The 14,937-nt window shown below is 39.1% G+C and overlaps 1 protein-coding gene across 15 annotated transcripts in view; it reads left to right on the plus strand.

The window, feature by feature from the left end:
* Positions 1-14,937, plus strand: part of PARD3 (par-3 family cell polarity regulator) — a 445,615-nt gene that overhangs the window by 347,596 nt on the left and 83,082 nt on the right. The gene's annotated exons all lie outside the window — the stretch shown is intronic.

A 14,937-nucleotide genomic window follows, 5' to 3' on the forward strand; every position in this document is an offset into this window, starting at 1 on the left:
CTGTTGATATAGCAAAAATGGATTAAAGCTTACATGGATTCTAGTCCTACTGTAGTCCCGAACGTCAGTCTAACAGGCTGAGATTTTTAATTAAGTATTGACCAAGTGAGCAAATTTTAAGCTTCACTCTTGAGTTACTAGTTGGGTTGTAGCTTATGGTTTGTACTCTTCCTGCAGTTACATTATCTGAACTATGTCTTTCTTGTTTTTATGATGAAACTGGGCAAAATTCTATTTTCTGTTGATGGAGTTCTGAGTTAATTTGAAAACCTGAAGCTAAAAGAGGAATGTATACTAACATAAAGTAAAAGTAGTGAGAGGCAGAATTCACTGGGGGTTTTTATGCTTTAACAGTGAAAATACACCTGTTTTCTTGGCTTACTATTGTAAACTTATAGTTCTGAATTTTCTCAGGATTACAAAAATTAAAACTAAAATCCTAGTGCAAGACATATTGTTCACTCATTTGGAACTTACTTATTTAGCTCATAGTCAAGCCATTCACTTTTTCTACCTCATTCTTTCAGCAGAAAAATATTGAATTTTCAGTAAAATCAGCAAAGCAATGTCTTTGTGTGCAGTGTTTGAGATCTGTATAGCTTCTGCATGAGCAGTGGCATTCACCTTGCATAATCTGTTCTAGGTGGTAGTGGAGTAATTTATGCTTCAGCTAAATATCTAAAACTCTTTGAGGACTGAGAGTGTTGTACCATACCCTCCACTTCATCTATTTTGGAAATTTTCTTTACATAATATTGATAAATATACATCCTCTAATATGGCAAATAAGAAAATTTCATCTGCATTGTGGAATGGGTACGTTTTTACTAAAAATCGGTTGCACAGCTGCCTTTTTATTTTCTCAATCACACCATTCTCTTGCATTGTGTAAAAGGTCTACTTTTCATAGCAAATAATTTATATATTGTTATTTCAGTGAACGAAGCAAACTAATGTTAAAAGATGACAGCATCTGTGTCCTTGGAATTTTGTATTCCTCAGCCTTATATTGGCTGGCACTGGTATACCCAGGTGCCTGACATTTCAGCACTTTTGTGCCTTTGGAAATCAAGGTAGCTTGGTTGGATATGTCTGCCACGTGGTGACTCTCGTGGCTGTTTTTGTTAGACCAAAGGCAGTGTTTCATGCTGGAGTTGAATGGCATCAATGTCACATCAACAAAAAAAAAGTTCTTTGATACAAACCTGGCACAGCAAAATAGGAGACCTGCGTGACCCAGTTAACTCTGTGTGGTGGCTGATAAAAGAGCCAGGAGAGAGTGAGTAAAGTGGAAGATAATGGAGTGCCAGGGGAATCTGATGTTAATCAGGTAGGTAGGACTAAAGAGCAGTGCAGTAGTTTTGTACATTCAGGCTGCTCCGGGAGCACGGAGGGTCCTGTCTCTCACAGCTGGATCATGCTGTGACAAAAGGAGAGACCCAGCACACACAATGGGCCTGAGCAAAGGGATAAAATGCAAGTAGGGTACCAGAAATGGGGCATGAAAAACCAACCCTAGTCCTGTGAAAAAGGGGGCCATATTTGACAAGGAACACGCAGAAAGAAATATTTAATTCAGACGTAAAAATACTATTATTTGCTATAATTGTACTCTGAAATACCTGTTCGGGGGTTTGAGGCATGAAGATCTGGTGTATTAGGGTTTTCTTTCCTCTCTCTTCTCACATCTGTATCAACAACCAAGCTGTGGAATGGTGAATCCCCCCTGGTTCCAGGAGACCTTCTGGGGAATGTTGCAGTGATGTGCACAGTCTCAGGCTCAAAGTTACCTCTCCCAGGGGTCTGCACTTTGGGCCTAGTGTTGAGAGTGTGTGTCACAGAATCATGTAACAAATAGTTTGGATTGGAAAGGATTTTAAAGATCACCTGATTGGGCATGGAGGAGGTGTAAGAGCTGTGAGGGAGCAGCTTTCACTCATCCTTGAGGTGTGAGAGGGGTGTCTGGGAGCTTCACCTTTGTAATGTTCAGTGTGAGAGCCTGGATTATGGCTGAGATACCTGCCCAAAGGCTGCTCTATCTTTTACAGCTTTATCTTAGATATACTAAGAAAGCATCATCTGAGCACTGTTCTAAGAATCAGTTGTGGCCATGTGGACCTGAGGTGCTTGTTAACTCTTTTGTCTCCTTCTCTGTAGAATACCCATCTCCTCACCCCATGTGCATTGCAGCCTCTTTCTTGCTATCCCTTTCCAGTAGTGAGATCTTCCTCTTTCATTTGGCATCGCCTGTGATGCCCCTTTTGACACCAAGCATCCAAATGCCTCTGCTCAAGACTCTTCTCCATCTCTCTTCTCTGTAGTCTGATTTATTCTCATAAAGCTACAAGAAATTTGATGACAAATAGTTGGTTGCAGTTCTGAATCCTTAAAATACTGTGTACATGAGTGTTTACCCGTGGTGAGTGTTATTTTCATTGTTTTACTTCTTCTCCCTCCCATCCTTTCCTTTCTTCTGGATGATTCAGAGGTTACCCAAGTAGAGACAGTTGCTTCCAGCCTGGATGGAAAGGGAAATCGCTCAGTGTTACCCTTGTGCTCAACTGCCAGGAGCTGATCATGGCCAGGCTGTCTCAAATCTTTAGCACGTTCATATTAAAAGCAGCATTGTTTATATGGGAAATGTTATTTCTATTGAAGTTTGGTGCTTAGTGCCAAACAAAATTTGACATTTGAGGATGTCCAAAAGGTTATTTAAAAGTCTGTTACAAAGGAGTCAATAACAAAATGTCCCATAATAGTTTGCATACCATTGCTGAATACTTACGACAATTTTTTTTTATGACTTCTAAGAGAATTACTGTGGCTGTGTGTGAGGCCTTGTCAGGGTTTGTTTTCCTTTAATATTCCCCCAACTCTCTATTACTTTCATCAACACATGCCACCAACTGTTGTAAGTTTAACTGTATCATGGCAAATAGTGAACAGCAAAGTGGAGGACAAGTATGTCAACTGCTCATCAGTGTAGACAGATAGTACAAAACAGTAGGAAGCGCATGGTGATTCCTTAAACATTGTGTGTTCATTTCTCTAAATAGAAAGTAGATTGTATAATGTCAAAATGCAGCAAAGGAGAAAAAGATTTTAACTCACTCATTGGAGACATGCACAGCTAGATGTGTGTAAATGACAATGACTTACCAATTTTACTGACTATGGCTATTAAAAAAAAACCAGCCTGTAAATATTAAGTGCTACTCAAATATATCCTTACAGGACTTGAAACTGGTTTAGAACTACTTTAATGCAGATTTGTATTGCATCAGAGTTCAATCATTAATGGATATTTGGTGGAGTTTAGAGGAGAAAGTGTTGCTTGGTTGGTTGGTTTGGTTTTTCAGTGATTGTATCAGTTGTGGATGTAACTAAAAAAGTTATTTCCTGCTCTTTATCCTAGAGAATCAAAGCAGATTGTCTTTCTTAGCAGAGGAGTTTATTGCTCAGAAAAAAGGAAGCTCTAGCAATAAATAAATAAACAAATAAATAAATATGTTGGGAGAGATTGATGATCAGCCTAGCTCCATAAACATGAGCTGCCCTTGTGACATCAGCTCCATCCAGTGCACTGACATGGAATAGAGACAGGCTGCTAAGAAGTTTTTCACTTCTTCGTTAGGCATTGATGGAGTGAAGCAGAGGTGGAATGTATAATCTATGTTTATTTTATCATTTGGGAAAGAGGTGTCTCAGGAACATGGTTCTTGAGAATAAGGCTTTCAGCTCAGCTGAAAAATGTCTCTAGTATGTTTTGCATTACACAGAAGAGAAGCTGAACGACTGATCAATACTGCTTTTCATGTAGATGACAAGGATGCCATACAGTGGGGCTTTATGGCAATCACCTGACATCCAGAGCTGAGCACGATGCAGAAAGACAACTCCTAATGGCTGTCACTCTTTAATCATTTCCCACCAAGAGTGCATTGTCCTGAAATAAAATTGAAATAAAATAGGCACTGTGCTGCTGTAAATCTAAATAGCTTGAAAATAGTAGGTTAGACTCCTCCAGCTTGCTAAGGACATTTTAATGGAAACATAAATACCATAATCATATGCTTTTTGCATGCATTTTGCCATTAAAAGAAAAAACCTTCATTTTAGAAGGGAGACCTTTATGAACTGCTTTATTTTCTATCAGAAGTGGAATCAAGTTATGTCAAAGGAATATCTGGGAACTGAAAATAACCCCACTTCCTTTAACTGTCATCTGCTCAGTGCAAAGAGGCAAGATTGTTTTTTTCCAGGTCGGGTCACATACTTTCCTTGCTGCTTTTCCAAAAAGAATGGGAGAACATTTTATTAAGTTGTTAACTTTGATTCTCTCAGTAATATCTTTGTGCATAAATTGGCATGAGAGTAATGAAACCTGGAAACTGCATAGAAACACTCTGATATAATAAAGGAATATGTAAAAAGTGAAATAAGCAGACCCTGTCTTTCTAGTGTATATAAAATAACTCTTAGCAATAGCAGAATTGGTCATGAAAGCTATGAAATACTATATTGCTGGGCTTGGATAAATATTTGTTAAAAAAGCTGGCTCTTGTGCAGCTATATTAAACTTCTTTATTAGTAGTGTCAGTCACAGGAGTGTTCTTAAGTCTGTGGGATCATTTATGCCTAGGAATTGGAGCTTACTGCCAGGCCCACCAGAGATAGAGATAGGAGTTATTACTTAGGGCGATACATCCTGTAAATGCTAGGGTGTTTCTCAGAAGAAGAGATTTTGTGATGGTTCTGGTAGTTGACTTGAAGAGCACTTTCGTGAAGGGAAAGGCCACGGCACTGCAAACCATCTATCCAGTGACATTTAAAACCTGCAGAGCTGTGCAGAGGGCTAACAACCTATATTGAATAAGATTATGAGTAAGCTCTTCCCTCCTACCTCTGTTTACTTCTCGTTGCTGATCAGGGAGTGTTTTCCCATCTCCCGGATCCCTTGTTCTTCCCTGTTCATCACCCTCTGCCATCAGAGCCCTGCAGATACCATGGTACAGGGGAAGGAACCACTGATGCAGGTGAATATATTGAGAATACTCAAGTTGCAGGGACCTTCTTGTTTTGCAAATGTCATAAGTAATTGGTAATGTTTCAGAAATTAATTGTCACAGGGTTTAAATCCTTACCTTCCAGTCAGTATCACTCTTTTGTGGCATTACAAAGCTTCATTCCTGTGAGAATCTGACTTCTGGAAAGACTTTCCTGGCCTAGGAAGTGGCACATATGCCATTATGGAATAATCAGACTCTCCAAGGCAAGCTGCCTGGAGAGCAGTGGGTTAATGAACTGTTTGCAGCTCTCTAATGTGTAAAACTGAAAAAAATACTTGGAAGTCATTGTGGTATTTTTCCTCCTCTGTCTGTTATAACCCAGAGAAGGATTAGTTAGAGCCTCTGTGAGACTCTTCATGGGGTTTAATTTCACTTTAGCGCTAACACATTGGGGTTTTTTGTTTCTCTACCCTTCATCCTATAAGCCAGTAATCCTTGCCCCCAGGACTGCCTAAAAATTAGCTTGGTCTCTCATAGACCTGTGTATTTAGAACCCAATAGTCACTATTAGCATTGGCATTTTATTATCTTAGGTTGGTTGTTTTCTTTTGTTCTTCCATCTTGATAGAATATAAGACAAGTTTTAATATAAATTCATGAGGATTTATGTAGGCTCCCTATTGTGAAAGTATGCAACTGCACTCCCCTGTTTGGGTTACCACTTTGGTGGAATAAATGGCAGACTTACAGTGAACTCTATTCAGGTCTCCCATTTTAATTACTTGGAAGTCCTGGTCTCTCTCTGAATAGATCCCAGGCACTGATACTGTTGTGAGAACCACATCTCTCTCCATTTACCACAGCCTCTCTGAAACCCCAGTGGTTTCTCTTCCCCTCTCCTCTGTCTGGCTCGCCGTGCAATCTGAAGTGTGACAGCTATTTGTTTGTTTTCACAAAAGCAGCTGGGGTTAGTACCTCTACAAATGGTTGCAGTGGGCAAATGCACAGAGAGATAAGAGAGGTGAACTTCCCTCCCTGGGTTACGGGACCAGGAGGTGAAGAGGGGCCCAGCCAAACGTGCCCTTGGTGCCCCTGCTCTGGGATGGGCTCCTGGGCTGGAAGCTGGGACTGTCTGCATAGCTGGGGGATTTCCAATGCCTTCAAGTGCAGTTGAGAGACTGTTTATAAAAGGGGGGTCAAAACCTGTCACTTCAACACAAAATATTGGTAATTTAAATAAGTTGTAACTGAATTATGCATAGTATTTCTTGTTGGTAAATCAGTACAGATATAGATCAGTTGCATGTTTTGTTGCTTGGATTTAAAAGAGAAAAACCTTTACTTTTTTTTCATATGGTAGAAGTTAATATTTAATTTTTAAAAAAAGGAAAAGAAAAACTATAATTATATATCCCAGTATGAAAAGCCATGATGCAAAAGCTAGAAAAGGCCATATCTCGGGCATCAAATGGTTATTGTATGACTTGAGATTGCAGTCCATAAACCCAGCTGTGTGCATAACGTGCACATCTTTTTTTCCCACTAATGCCATCAATGCAACTTGAACTTCTTCATCCTGAGAAAATTATGGGGAATATTTGAGTACACGAAGCTGAAAAAGCAAAGGCTTTCCGTTCATTAAATCAAGTGTTTTGATCCTACTGGTGTAAACTGCTAAAATCTGTTCTTGCAAGTCCTACTAACCAAAATTTGTATTGCAAACTGATGTTGTGCCTCACTTGAACACCATAATTTAATCAGTTTAATTTGTTGTTGCTGTTGAATGTGGCCTTTTCTAAATAGAATAGAAATTTATGTTCTTTTTGTCTTTTATGTCTCTCCAGTCAACCCATCTGTTCCCCTTTGGTGAAGGATTCAGGATTCTCCTTTCCGAGCTTTTGAAGAGCTAGGGATTTTTCATTTTAGATTTTTCTGGTTATGGGCAAGGGGTGCACAGGAAGAGCTTGGAGACAGTCCTGTATTTTCACAAAATCTTGGATTTTTACTTTCTTAAATTAAATACACAATTTGAAGTTAGATCTTTAATGTAGTTTAATGGATGAACAGTAAAATGTTTTTCTAATGTTGGAGGATTTGAAAGGGTTTTCCTTCTTTGCTATTTTTGTGAATGATACCTCCTTCACAGATGAGACAAACTATATTTAACTACACTGTTTATCCTTATGGCCAGCCTTGTTTGTTTATGTGACCCACAAATCATCCTGCTTATGGCCAAAGTACTTTGTCACTGGAGGAAGTGGTGGAGTCTAATTGTGGGGAGGAATCCTCTGCAGTGAACTTCAGGAAGGAAAATAGCATCACTTCATATAGCTTGCAAGGGGAAGTGGTTAATTCCTTGTAACATATTGTAAACTCATTGAATGAAAAATACCACACTGGCAGCCCTGGAAACTGAGAAATTGCTGAAAGATCTCATTTCAGTTTGTTCTTGGTTGGAAAGCTGAAAAACAGTGCTTTTCCACTCATCACTCAGAAAACAGTGTATATTCCTGCAGCCTTGTACTTCATGATATATTGTTAAAGAATTGGTTTATAAGGTGTTTGAAAACTTGTTCCTTAAGGCTCAAACACTGTGATGTGAAATATTGAAAGGTTTCTTGCATGACCTATTTTGTATGATTAGGTATTTCTGAAAAACATCAGACTTATTTCTAAAATCAGACTTACTTGCCATGAAAATTTTCATTCTTTAAAATACTAGTGGCATTTAAATAGCTTTTCAATTTGTTGTATTCATAGCACTCTTTCTTACATGATGGATGTATCAAATGTTATTATGGTAAATAGATGACATATTTGTAATGGATAGGTAATTTCATGTACCCAGAGTTTAGACAGTGATATAACATATAAGACTTAATTTAAAAAGAAAAAGCAGAGGAACAGATTTTGCTTCATTTTAATTTTTGTGTATAGTTTTGTAACAATGCATGGCATGCCTGAGCTGCATTGCTTTCTGTAATGAAATGTCTTCTGTGTGCAACAATTCATAGTTTAATACAACCTTCCCTCATTCCTAGGTTTCCATTTAAAAGGAAACAGTACAAACTGGGATGAAAAGAGAACACATAATTTCTACTCCCAACATTTAAAAAAAAACCAATTAGACTTCAAGGGATGTGAGAACTAATGTCCCTCAGACTTTTCATTTCCACTTATCTTTGGGATGGGAAGAGCTCTGACCTGGCAAACAAAGAAGACAGAAAATATTAGCATGGGTCTTTATTTCCCAAGACATAGTTCATGGCTTATTAACAGTGGTAGTATCAGTTCCTGTGCTGCAGAGAAAACAAGCAGAAGTTGCCTGTCGTTACTTTGTAATTGTGTTAGTAGATATAGTGTGGAAAAAAAAAGAAAGAAAAAAGGATAAAAAGAAGGTTTAGCTGTGTATTATTTTGTACATCATCTTCAACTGTGCTGTGTCTGCCAGCTTAAGATAAACTCTATGCATATTGGCTAAAATGTCAAATTAACCCACCCATTTTTAGGATTGCTAAATGCCCATCAAGGAATGGAGGGTTGTGATGAAGGTATTTTAATTAGCAAAGTGTGATTTAAAGGTTGCAAAAATCAAAAAGAGCTTATTCATTTTTCATCAATAATAATTTTTCTTAATATTTCATCAGAACCTGCTGATTCGGAGACCACCTTCTGGGCTTTGATTCATTAGGACTGCAGACATAATTTAATTTTTTCCCCTTTCCTCATTCTGTGTTATGCTCTTTCATCTTTGAGACATTGTTAAGATGTTTCTAACATTCACAGATTGCTAATTGATCCAACTTTTTTTAAAACTGTATTTAAGACAAAGGCTTCTTTTCTGTGGAAACAATTCTCCATGCATTTGCTTTTATTAGTGTATTTTTCAGTCTCTACATCTGATAAAAGTTCTCAAACAGACATTGAAAATGTAGGACTTGCATGGTTTTATATATGGCAAGTGAGGCAAAAATATTAGGGACATGATAGAGGGAATTTAAAAGAGTTGGTAGAGTTGTTAAGGTTTTGCAGTTACTCCATTAGGCCTTTGTAGTTCATCTAGAACTAACTTGGTATTAAAACAGTGCTGTAAGTAATGGTTTTTTGTCTAAATCTTTGGGGGATCATGGAGAAGAGCAATTATGGGAATTTATGCAAAGGCATTTTATGAAAGGATGCACAATTAAAAGAAATTGCTCCTTTCACTTTAGTAGGGCTGTTCATTTAAGTTTTGTCTACATTATCATACTCTGGTAATTTCTAGTCCCCAAATGCACTTCTGTTACTATTTTAAGTTGAGCTTCATAACCTGTTTCTTCTTGGAAGATTTCCCTGCGGAGAAGTATCTGGAAAACTTTTCCATTTGGGTGCCTTGTTTGAGCAGCAAGGGCTGGTTGCTCAGCACAGTGGGGTGGAGCAGTCCAGGTGCTGTGGGCTGTACCCTGATCCTGTTCTGTGAGTGGCTGCAAAACCACCACAGTCATTTTCCTTTGCTCATCTCAGTTGTGAAATGTGTCACACTGGGTGGGTGCACCTGATTCTGTGGAGGCACAGTGAGCTAGAGAAAGGCCATCTTTTTCTTTTCTACCACGAGGCCATTTTCCTCAGTTCAGTCTAATTAGAATTTCAGGAACGTCCTTTATGTCTTGCTTAGATGGCCAGAGCTGAGTTGTTTGTCCTGTGAAGCCACACTGAACAGTTCATGCAGGCTGAATTTCATTAGCTTTCATTAGTTGCACTATTCTGCTGTAGTTAAAATTACTGCAGCTCAAGATGTCAGAATTTAGCAGGAAAATAGGCAAAGCCAACAGACCATTCAGTGTCAGAAATAATCCTACTTTATTGGAGCTCACACTTAATGTTTTTTATTATTCCTTCTCATGGGTCAGATGCCTCCATCTTTTATGTAGCATGTCATATTTGTGTGCCCACATTCAGTAGAGCACATGCCCATGTGCCGAATGAAATGCAGATACAAGGATGTGTTTAGCTGTGACAGAATTTTTATGTGCGTGTGCTTATGTCTGTCTGTATGTTTTTGTATTTGGAAAATCTCTAAAAATTCCTCTGCTCCAGAGGAAGTGACCTCCAGAAGCCATCTAGTCCAACCCCCTGCTCAGAGTGGGTTTGCTCAGGTCAAGTTGCTCAGGGCTGCAGTTGTGTCCTGAATATCTCTGAGGATGGAGATTTCATTTAGCTCCCTGGGTGCCTGTTCTAGTATTTGATCAGCTTCATGCTAGCTAGAAAAACAAAGGCAAAGAGAAAAAGCTTTCTATGTCAGAATTTCCTGTCCTACTGTTTGTGTCCATTTTCTCTTATTCTAATGCTGTGCCACTCAGAGAGGAGTCTGGCGTGTCTGTAAACAATAAACTAAAAAAACCCAACCAAAATTATTGAATCACTTAATGTAATATTTGGAATACAAAACAAGAGATTCAAATTTTTCAGGCATCAAAAGAAGTTTTAAAATAATAAGGATTGCCTTACAAAATAATTGTTATCATTGAACTTCTCCTTGAATGATTGTCAGTGTTGGCTTTTTTAGCTATTGTATTTTCATATTTCAGAATGCACTTACCTACATCTTGTTTCTCCCAAATTATTTTGAAAACATGTTTTTTTTTCCTCTACTGCACTCTCAAAACTTGAATAATAAGTCTTAGAACACAGTATAACTCTTGATTCATCTTTGAATAAAGGAAGCTGCATAGAAGGTTGCCTTTTGTCCCTTAATTCACAGGTTTTGTATTATGCTTACAGCATTTAGCTCCACCAAAAATGATGCATCTTAAAGTACCCTTAAAAATGACTCAGAGCTGTGTGTGTTGTTGGATTGCTCCTTACACACACTTAGTTCTGCTAGGGCAGGATTGCTGCTGTGTGGGACGTGTGGCTCTGACAGCCTTTCTTTTGCTAAAGGATTTTCTGTGTTTCTCTTTTAACACTGAGGTTCTGCAGCTCATCTGCACAATTTCCTGGACAAAAAGAGATCATAACTCCCAGAGAAAAGATACTGTGTTGGCAGTGAATTCTGAAACAGAGGCTTCTGGCTTCTGAGCATTTCTCAAAGTCCTGCTTGCAATGTTCATTCTGGGCTAGGATTTGCAGATGGTGAGTGCATTGCAGGAATGGAGGCTCAGGAGACACTGGGTGTCCTGTGGAGCTGAATGGGCACACCAGAGGACAGAGGGGGAAAGGAAGCAACTGTGCTGTGGAGATCAGGAGCACTGCAGGATGGGGATCAGGGAGAGGAAGCTGCCTGCTGAGCCCTCTGGGACAAAGGGGAGCCAGCTATCCCCTCACCTGCAGGAAAAAAAATAATAGAAAAATCAGCTGCCCTCCTTGTAAGCACAAGTGGGTCTGTGTGGGGTTATCTTTTATCAAGAGAGTATATTTGCAAGGATCCTGAGGAACTCCATAGCCTTTAATGGGACTTGTAGTTAACATAAGTACATCTTCACTCCTCAGCTGATTCCCCTCCCCAGTCCCTGCACTGACACCTGTGCAGTGACACACTGCTGCTCTCTAATTGCACATAAATCAGGGCCAGAGAGTGGAGACAAGCCAGGACACTATAGAAGGAGAATTTAAGTGTAAAACGTAATTACCTGGGCTGGAACATGGCCAGGGTACCAAGGTTAACACCTGTATGCTGGTGAGAACTGCCTGTTGATATTCTTCCAGAAACCATTTTCTACAGAGTTACAGGGAAGACCTTGTTAGTCACTTGGTCTGATCTCCTGTGCACACAAAATTTGTTCTTGCTGTTGTGTGTTCTGTCACTTGTGTAGTGCACATTGAAATGGAATATGCTCAACAGCATTATGTGGGCTCTTTCTCTTATAGCTCTTGTGTGAGAAGACAATTGCCTGGTATTTAATCTATTTTTTTTTTTTTTTGGTTTATTGCCTCCATGTTCTCTTGAATGTACTAAGGTCTACAACAGAAAGACAAAACCCACCTGATACTCATGGTACCTGAGCATGTCCCTTGAGATACTAAGAAAGGAGGAAAAAAATACTTTGATGAATATTTGTGTTCCTCAGTCACAAAACAGCAAGTTAACTGCTGCTGAGAACTGAACAAAGCAAGCTCAGCTATCACCACATCTCACCAGGAAGGACACAAAGTGTTACCATCTTCCTTTCCTTCTTTGTTTGTAGACAAATGCAACATCACTCCTTTTGTGTGCTTAGTTTAATTATATTTTTTGTATTTTACCCTCTTATTTCATTATTTCATCTTCAAACAATTTTTATTTTCTGGGTAGAGCACAGGAGTGCCATTTCAAGCAACTCAACAGTCACATCCTTCATCATTCTGCCTGAGCTACTCAAACCTCTTCACTGAGGCAATACTGAAAGCAGAGCTGCCTCTAGTTGTTCAAGAACTCTGAAAAGTGGTTTTAGATTTCTTTCTTAGTCAGGTATTAATCCTGTCTTAAAGTCCTCCATATTTTCATCTGAAGGTAGCTATGTCTTGAATACATATCTCTCTAGTAGGAGGTGAAATAAATTTTGTTCTGCTCTTGACCTTGTTCTTGATGGGTGTTTTTCATTTGTAAGAAGCCTACAGCATTTCAGAGGTTCTGCACAGTCTGTCCTGGTTTCATATTATGCCTGTCAGTGTTACCTGAGCATCTTTTCAGAGGAGGTCTGCAGAACATTGTATCTATTTGTCGTGTGAGGCTGAATGGGGACATCCTGAAGGAAAACTGTCATTCCTACAGATTGAGCCAAGTCTTGGTAGCTGTGGCTGCAATATTTTATTCCTTACAGATGAGCACTGAAAAGGACTTCTGCACATTCAGCAGCTGGGTACACAGTCTAGCATTCAAGTTAGGCAGTGTAAGATCAGATTTTTATTTTTTGTTGTTATTGGTTTTTATGGTTGATAGTATAACGATCATTAATATTTCACTGGAATTTATTATAAAAGAGAATTATATTGTAATGTTAGAGGGAAATGTTGAAACTTTTATGTGATTTTAAATTGCTGTGTATCCAGTCTGACAAATTGTGCTAGTGTATAGAAAATAAAAGGAACTAAGAGAAGTTTAAACTCATGTAAGCAGAGGAAGGCAATTTTATACAGTAAATAAATACAATATTAGGAAGGATGACATGAGGGAAGTGCTGATGTGAGAGGAACATGTCAAAACAGGAGGAAATGAAAGTTAGAAGCATCATGCTGAGGACTAAGGATGAGAATGAGGTTGTGTGCCCAAGGCAAAAAGAGCTCCCAGGCTTTGGACTTGGAGATGACAAGAAGGTGGGATGAAGATGGCTATAGGGGGTAAAGAAAGGTAATAAATACACTCCAGCAATCTTTAATGTGTGTCAGTAAGGTCCTTGGCCATGATAATAATAATTCACACACAATTCACCAGAATGCAATTAAATTCTGTTGTTACACTTTCCCCCCCTCTATGAGCTCTCTTCCAGGATTCACCTGAGATTAGGCAAAAATACCTGAGCTCATTTATTCCCACCCTGCATCTTCAGCAGTGCTGCAGACACAAAAATGAAGCCTTGACTGCTGCATCCCATTTGATACCACATCAGAACAATTTAAAGAGGCATAAAACAGCAGGAGCTGCAATGTAGGTGTTCAGGTTCTTGCTGTTTGGCCACATTACTATCTTGCTGTAACTGCAAGGGTGTTGCAAACTTGATTAAAAAAATTAATGATGAGAAACAAAGGGACGAGCAAAGAGACCAAAAGAAAAAAGTGAAGAAACCGTGCAAGAAGTTTATTGCGTGCAAGTCATCCAATTATCCCTCAGAGCCCACATCCCTTGTCTAATTGCCTAAGTTGATCTTTCTTCAGGACTGAATGGATTAAATGAATAGCAGGGCTGGTGGAAAGCAGCCTATGGGAGGCATTTGGTGAACGGGCTTGCATGAACAGCAGAATAGTGTTTCTATTTGCTTCTCTTGGTCTGGGCCTTCTGTTATCAAAAGAGGAACAAAGAATGAAAAATATGAGGGTTTTTGATTAGTAAATAGTCCCTTTGGCTCAGAGTTGAGACACTGGGGATGGTGCAAAGCCTATGCTGATACTTTTTATGCTGTGCTAGTCTGTATGGTATATCTCTCTCTGGGATCATAAACTCTCACTTTACACTATATTAAGTTAATTTGAAAAACTGAAGGAAAACTTCTTCAGAATATCTCACTGCAAATCCACTAGGCACTGGAGAATGTCAGGGTTGAGCTGGCATTAAAATGAGAGTCAGTGGCAGCCTGGATCCTTGTCTCACAGCAGCCACACGTGCCAAACTCACAATGGAGGAAAGACAACTGTCAGGCCTAATGTACCTTAAAGGACTTCTGTTTAATGCATTCCTCTACAAACACACCAGATAAGAAAGAGTCCTGTCTAACAGTTTAGTAGCTCACCCTATTCTGCAAAATATCTCCTGCAGTTATCCCCTCTAGACAGCATCCTTCCCCTTTCCTCCTGCAGCCTTAGGGGTGGAAGTATTATTAAGGGAATGAAATAAAGAATATCCTGTGAAAGAATGAAAAAGAGAGGAAATCAGTCTTCTTCCAGTCTTGTTTCCTGTTGGCCAACACCTTCAGTTTTGCCCAATACATTGCCCTGTGAAAGAGTACATTTAGAGCACAGAAAAGTCCTCAAGGGTGATGTTATCTTACTTTTATTTGTACAATTCCATAGAGTGTGGTGCAGTATTTTGTAGAGTTTATATTAAGATCAGGTTGTCTGTTTTACAGTTGTTATGTGAAATGTTAAGATGTAACACAGCAGAGAAAGAAAGGAGGCTACAGAGATGGTAGGTGGTTCATTTGGATGTCCTCAGGTGACATCAAGCTAAGAAATTAATTTCCTGAGAGAAGCCTGGAGCAGAATGGAAACATTATCTGAGCTGGAAAGGGCTTAGCAGAGGAGGCAGAAAAAATGATGT

Source organism: Zonotrichia leucophrys, chromosome 2, assembly GCF_028769735.1.
Source record: "Zonotrichia leucophrys gambelii isolate GWCS_2022_RI chromosome 2, RI_Zleu_2.0, whole genome shotgun sequence".
In the NCBI taxonomy this organism is placed as follows: domain Eukaryota; kingdom Metazoa; phylum Chordata; class Aves; order Passeriformes; family Passerellidae; genus Zonotrichia; species Zonotrichia leucophrys.